This window comes from Pseudophryne corroboree, chromosome 3 (genome assembly GCF_028390025.1).
Source record: "Pseudophryne corroboree isolate aPseCor3 chromosome 3, aPseCor3.hap2, whole genome shotgun sequence".
In the NCBI taxonomy this organism is placed as follows: Eukaryota; Metazoa; Chordata; class Amphibia; order Anura; family Myobatrachidae; genus Pseudophryne; species Pseudophryne corroboree.
This window is the reverse complement of record NC_086446.1, coordinates 726,942,622-726,950,100: the sequence shown is the minus strand read 5'-3', so window position 1 is coordinate 726,950,100 and position 7,479 is coordinate 726,942,622.

Genomic DNA, 7,479 nt, shown 5'->3' with positions numbered 1-7,479 from the left:
CTTCAGATGCCTCCTAAGGCTGGCTCAGCGTTCCAGGACCGGATCCCGCTGTTCCTGAGTTTCCACATGCAGAATGTCAGAGTGGTGATTTCATCAGCCGCGGCCTCCGCTGTGCCCGCGTGGTTAAATGTGCGCTTGTCAGTCTGGCGTCTCCTGTCTCCTGTGGCCGGCGTCGCCATTACTGTTTCAATTCTCACATGGATTACAAACCAAACTTCCCTCCAAGTGTCTGCATGGGCGCAGCCATCTTGGATTTTGTCATCTGAGCATTTCCACCAATCTGCTGTCTGTATTGTTGATTTGCATAATTGCCTAGCCAACCCCTTCCTTGCTGCAGGTATAAGTAAGCTGTGCCTGAGCAAGGAAGGCGTCAGTGCTTTGGTTGTCTAACCTAGTTCCAGTTTGTCTCTCTCCTGTGGTTGTCTTCCAGGTTCCAGCTCCTGTCTCCAGACTTCTGCTATAGAGACCCGCACCAGCATTCCATCTGCGGTGTAGCCTGACTCTCCGATCCATTCTGGACTCACCTGTTTCCAGCTACAACAATCACCTGCTTCCAGCCCAGCTTCCAGCAGTGTACAGCTTCTCTTAAAGGGCCGGTGTCCTTTTCTGCAGTTTACCACTCTCCACCGGTATTATTATTTCACCGCTCTCAAACTCCAAACTTCATTATTATTTCATCGCTCTCAAGTTCGTTTATTATTTAACTGGTTCCAGCCAGTATCCACTCCGTACCAACAACAGTCTGGTTCCAGCCAGTATCCACAGCAGCCGTTTTACCTTCAGCAGCCCAGCCTTTCCTGGAACATCGGCTGGTACGATCCTGGGTTCTCTCCATTGCTACAGTCAGGCCTGGTAAGGACTTTCCAACTAGAAGATTATAAGAACTGTCTCACACTACCAGTGCCTGTGGCCCTTGCCACCCTGTAGTACCCAGGAATTGTATTTATCCTCTGTTGACTTTTATGTTTCCTTTTACTGCTGCTGTGTTACGGAGTTTGTCATAATAAACATCATTGACTTTTATCCTGGTTGTCGTGGTCACGCCTTCGGGCAGTTATTCTACATGTTACTTACATGTCTAGGGGTCTGATACAACCTCCCAGGTTCCGTTACATCTCAGCCCCTACAACTGAGGCTGCCTCCCGTCAGCTCAGGCCCTCAGTTGTGACAGTAAGCACTGACCTAATGAATCCAGCCGGAGACCAGGATCAAGCGGCCAGGCCGATGCAAGAACTGGCAGCCCGACTTGAACATCAGGAGGCTGCACAGGGCCACATCATCCGCTGTCTCCAGGATCTCTCTACACGGCTGGATGGGATTCAAACGACCCTCCGTGGACCTGGCACGTCCGGTGCGTCCACTACAGTGACACCAGCTGTAACCCCACCCACCTTACCCATTTCCAGTCCACATCTTCATCTTCCAACGCCAGCAAAATTTGATGGATCTCCAAGGTTCTGCAGGGGATTTCTCAATCAATGTGAAATCCACTTTGAGCTTCTACCTGGCAATTTCTTCAGTGACCGTACCAAAATTGCCTATATCATCTCCCTTCTCAGTGGCTCAGCCCTTGACTGGGCATCACCTTTATGGGAGAAGTCTGATCCCCTGCTATCCTCCTATACTGACTTTGTAGCTACATTCAGGCGCATCTTCGACGAGCCAGGCCGGATAACATCTGCTTCATCTGAGATTCTCCGTTTACGCCAGGGAACACGTACTGTGGGACAGTATCTTATACAGTTTAAAATCCTGGCATCCGAACTGGCATGGAACGACGAGGCCCTGTATGCTGCATTCTGGCATGGCTTATCAGAACGCATCAAGGATGAGTTAGCTACCAGAGACTTGCCCTCTAAGTTGGATGAGCTAATTTCTCTTTGCACGAAGGTTGATCTACGTTTCAGAGAGAGAGCAACCGAGCGAGGAAGATCATCTACTCCTAAATCTTCTGCTCCTCCTCCTCGTCAACCATCTCCATCCAAGGATGAGCCTATGCAAATTAGTCGTTCCCGTCTATCTCCCGCTGAGCGCCGAAGACGTCTCTCTGAGTCTCTCTGTCTCTACTGTGCAGCTCCGTCGCACACTATCAATGCCTGTCCCAAACGTCCGGGAAACTCCAGATCCTAGCTCGCCAAGGAGAGGGCCGGCTAGGAGTAATGATCTCCTCTCCATCTCCTCATGACTGTAACCTCCCAGTGTCGCTCCAAATTGCTCAACGTTACAGGAACGTCATTGCCCTCCTTGATTCCGGAGCAGCTGGGAATTTCATAACCGAAGCTTATGTTAAACGGTGGTCCCTACCCACCAAGAGACTGTCCTCGTCCATCTCTTTGACTGCCGTGGATGGCAGCAAGATTTTTGACGCAGTCATTTCCTTAAGGACTCTTCCAGTTCGTCTGAGAGTGGGAGTTCTTCATTCTGAGTATATTTCTTTTTTAGTGATTCCAAGAGCCACACATCCAGTGGTTTTAGGCCTTCCATGGCTCCGTCTCCACAACCCATCAATTGACTGGTCGACTACGCAAATACTGGCATGGGGTCCCTCCTGTGCTGAGACTTGTTTAGCCAAAGTTCTTCCTGTTTGTTCTTCCTTCCCCAGGTCATCTGATGTTCCGCCTCCTCCATATCAAGACTTCACGGACGTGTTCAGTAAAGCCTCTGCTGATATCCTTCCTCCTCATAGAGAATGGGACTGCCCAATCGACCTCATTCCAGGGAAGGTTCCACCGCGAGGCCGAACTTATCCGTTGTCTCTGCCTGAGACACACTCCATGGAAGAGTACATCAAAGAGAACCTGGCGAAGGGTTTCATCCGACCATCTTCTTCTCCAGCCGGCGCAGGCTTCTTCTTCGTTAAGAAGAAAGACGGTGGCCTGCGTCCGTGCATCGACTACAGAGGTCTGAACGACATTACCGTCAAGAACCGATACCCTTTACCCCTGATTACCGAGCTCTTTGATAGAGTTAGTGGTGCAACTATTTTTACAAAGCTGGACTTGAGGGGTGCCTACAATCTCATCCGAATCCGTGAGGGTGACGAGTGGAAGACCGCCTTTAACACCCGTGACGGACATTATGAGTACCTCGTCATGCCCTTCGGATTGAGCAACGCTCCAGCAGTCTTCCAGCACTTCGTGAATGAGATTTTCAGGGACATCTTGTACCGCCATGTCGTGGTTTATCTAGACGACATCCTCATCTTTGCTAATAATCTCGAAGATCATCGTTTCTGGGTAAAAGAGGTTCTTTCCCGTCTCCGTGTCAATCACCTCTATTGTAAATTGGAGAAGTGTGTGTTTGAAGTTAAAACCATTCCGTTTCTAGGTTACATTGTGTCCGGTTCCGGACTAGAGATGGATCCTGAGAAACTCCAAGCAATCCAGAATTGGCCTATACCCTTAAGCCTCAAAGGGGTCCAGAGGTTCTTAGGGTTCGCCAATTATTATAGAAAATTTATACGAGACTTTTCCACCATTGTGGCGCCTATCACTGCATTAACCAAGAAAGGTGCTAATCCATCCAAGTGGTCCGAGGAAGCTACACAGGCCTTTCACCTTCTGAAGCAACGGTTCATCTCTGCACCAGTTCTGAAACAGCCCGACACCGACTCTCCTTTTATCTTAGAGGTAGATGCCTCCTCCGTTGGAGTAGGAGCAGTGTTATCCCAGAGGGCCAAAGATGGACATCTACATCCTTGCAGTTTCTTCTCCCGGAAGTTCTCCCCAGCTGAGCGCAACTATGCCATTGGCGATCAGGAGTTGCTAGCCATCAAGCTCGCTCTGGAGGAGTGGAGATACCTGTTGGAGGGAGCTTCCCACTCAATCACCATACTTACCGACCACAAAAATCTTTTATATCTCAAAGGCGCACAATGTCTGAATCCTCGTCAGGCCAGATGGGCACTTTTCTTCTCTAGGTTTGACTTTAAACTCCAGTTCTGTCCGGGTTCTCAGAATCGTAAGGCCGATGCCCTTTCCCGCTCATGGGAGCAAGAAAATGAGTCCGAGTCTGCAGACAAGCATCCTATTATTAATCCGTTGGCATTCTCCACGGTAGGGATGGACTCTACGCCTCCACCAGGGAAAAGTTTTGTTAAGCCAGTTCTAAGGAAGAAGCTCATGCATTGGGCCCATGCTTCCCGTTTTGCTGGACATACAGGCATTCAGAAAACCCTTGAATTTATTTCTAGGTCCTACTGGTGGCCAACTCTGAAGAAGGACGTTATGGAATTTATTGCCTCCTGCCCAAAGTGTGCCCAACACAAAGTCTCCCGCCAGTCGCCTGCGGGGCAACTGGTTCCATTATCTGTTCCCCGTCGACCTTGAACCCATTTGTCGATGGACTTTGTTTCCGATCTACCTATCTGCAACAAGTTTAATACCATCTGGGTGGTAGTTGACCGGTTCACCAAGATGGCACATTTCATCCCTCTCACCGGTCTTCCGTCAGCTTCCAAGTTGGCTCAAGTGTTTATACAAGAGATCTTCCGACTTCACGGTCTTCCTGAAGAGATCATCTCGGATCGTGGAGTACAATTTGTAGCCAAATTTTGGCGAAGTTTGTGTCAAGCCCTCCAAGTCAAGTTAAAGTTTTCCACGGCTTACCATCCTCAGACCAATGGTCAAACCGAGAGGGTGAATCAGGACTTGGAGGCCTTCCTCCGTATATATGTGTCTTCCTCCCAAGATGACTGGGTTCAACTCCTTCCTTGGGCCGAGTTCAGCCACAACAATCAATACCATTCCTCATCTTCTTCCACACCATTCTTCATTAATTATGGATTCCACCCCAAAGTCCCAGAATTCCAACCGCTTCCCGCAACTTCTGTTCCAGCAGTGGATGTCACCTTGCGTCAGTTTTCAAATAACTGGAGGAACGTCCGCGCAGCCCTGCTTAAAGCCTCATTCAGGTATAAGAAGTTTGCCGATAGGAAGCGTAGAGCGGTTCCTGCTCTCAAGGTGGGTGATCGTGTGTGGCTGTCCACGAAGAATTTGAGGTTGAGAGTTCCCAGCATGAAATTTGCACCTCGCTACATCGGACCCTTCAAGATTGAACAAGTCATCAATCCTGTTGCCTACAGGTTACAGTTACCATCCTTCTTGAAAATACCCAGGACATTTCATGTTTCTTTGTTGAAACCGCTGATCCTGAATCGGTTTCATTCCGCACTTCCTCCAGCTCCCAAAGTTCAGACTCAACGGGGAGTCGAGTACGAGGTGGCCAAGATTTTGGACTCACGTTTCCGTTACGGTCAGTTACAATACCTCATTGACTGGAAGGGCTATGGTCCTGAAGAAAGCTCTTGGACCAATGCCTCAGACGTCCATGATCCTGCCTTGGTCCGAAATTTCCACGCAAAGTTTCCTTTAAAGCCTAAGAAGTGTCCTGGGGCCACTCCTAAAGGGGGGGGTGCTGTCACGATCCGGGTATCTGGACGCCATTACTTACCCTTCAGATGCCTCCTAAGGCTGGCTCAGCGTTCCAGGACCAGATCCCGCTGTTCCTGAGTTTCCACATGCAGAATGTCAGAGTGGTGATTTCATCAGCCGCGGCCTCCGCTGTGCCCGCGTGGTTAAATGTGCGCTTGTCAGTCTGGCGTCTCCTGTCTCCTGTGGCCGGCGTCGCCATTACTGTTTCAATACTCACATGGATTACAAACCAAACTTCCCTCCAAGTGTTTGCATGGGCGCAGCCATCTTGGATTTTGTCATCTGAGCATTTCCACCAATCTGCTGTCTGTATTGTTGATTTGCATAATTGCCTAGCCAACCCCTTCCTTGCTGCAGGTATAAGTAAGCTGTGCCTGAGCAAGGAAGGCGTCAGTGCTTTGGTTGTCTAACCTAGTTCCAGTTTGTCTCTCTCCTGTGGTTGTCTTCCAGGTTCCAGCTCCTGTCTCCAGACTTCTGCTATAGAGACCCGCACCAGCATTCCATCTGCGGTGTAGCCTGACTCTCCGATCCATTCTGGACTCACCTGTTTCCAGCTACAACAATCACCTGCTTCCAGCCCAGCTTCCAGCAGTGTACAGCTTCTCTTAAAGGGCCGGTGTCCTTTTCTGCAGTTTACCACTCTCCACCGGTATTATTATTTCACCGCTCTCAAACTCCAAACTTCATTATTATTTAATCGCTCTCAAGTTCGTTTATTATTTAACTGGTTCCAGCCAGTATCCACTCCGTACCAACAACAGTCTGGTTCCAGCCAGTATCCACAGCAGCCGTTTTACCTTCAGCAGCCCAGCCTTTCCTGGAACATCGGCTGGTACGATCCTGGGTTCTCTCCATTGCTACAGTCAGGCCTGGTAAGGACTTTCCAACTAGAAGATTATAAGAACTGTCTCACACTACCAGTGCCTGTGGCCCTTGCCACCCTGTAGTACCCAGGAATTGTATTTATCCTCTGTTGACTTTTATGTTTCCTTTTACTGCTGCTGTGTTACGGAGTTTGTCATAATAAACATCATTGACTTTTATCCTGGTTGTCGTGGTCACGCCTTCGGGCAGTTATTCTACATGTTACTTACATGTCTAGGGGTCTGATACAACCTCCCAGGTTCCGTTACATCTCAGCCCCTACAACTGAGGCTGCCTCCCGTCAGCTCAGGCCCTCAGTTGTGACATAGTGAAGTTGTTCTAGAGTAGGTGGAAGTGTTCTAGTGTTGGTGGGAGTAGTGAAGGTGTAGTATGTAGATGGCAGTAGTGAAGGTGTTCAAGTGTTGGTGGGAGTAGTGAATGCATTCTAATGAGGGTGTCCTAGTGTAGGTGGGAGTAGTGAAGTTGTTCTAGAGTAGGTGGGAGTAGTGAAGGTGTTCTAGTGTATGTGGAAGTAGTGAAGGGGTTCTAGTGCAGGTGAGAGTAGTGAAGGTTTAGTATGCAGATGGGAATAGTGAAGGTGTTCTAGAGTAGTTGGGAGTAGTGAAGGTGTTCCAGTGTCGGTGAGAGTAGTGAAGGTTTATTATGTCGATCGGAGTAGTGAAGGTGTTCTAGAGTAGGTGGGAGTGGTGAAGGTGTTCTAGTGTAGGTGGGAGTAGTGAAGGGTTCTAGTGTAGGTGGGAGTAGTGAAGGGTTCTAGTGTAGGTGGGAGTAGTGAAGGGGTTCTAGTGTAGGTGAGAGTAGTGAAGGTCTAGTATGTAGATGGGAATAGTGAAGGTGTTCTAGAGTAGTTGGGAGTAGTGAAGGTGTTCTAGTGTAGTTGGGAGTAGTGAAGGTGTTCCAGTGTTGGTGAGAGTAGTGAAGGTTTATTATGTCGATCGGAGTAGTGAAGGTGTTATAGTGTTGGTGGGAGTAGTGAAGGTGTAGTATGTAGATGGCAGTAATGAAGGTGTTCCTAGAGTAGGTGGGAGTAGAATAGGGGTGAAGGTGTACTAGTATAGGTGGGAATGGTGTAGGTTGGAGTAGTGATGTTGTACTAGTGTAGGTTAGGCCCGGCATAGTCATACATATGTTAATCGTGAAGGGCCCGGTGCCTGTTTACAAT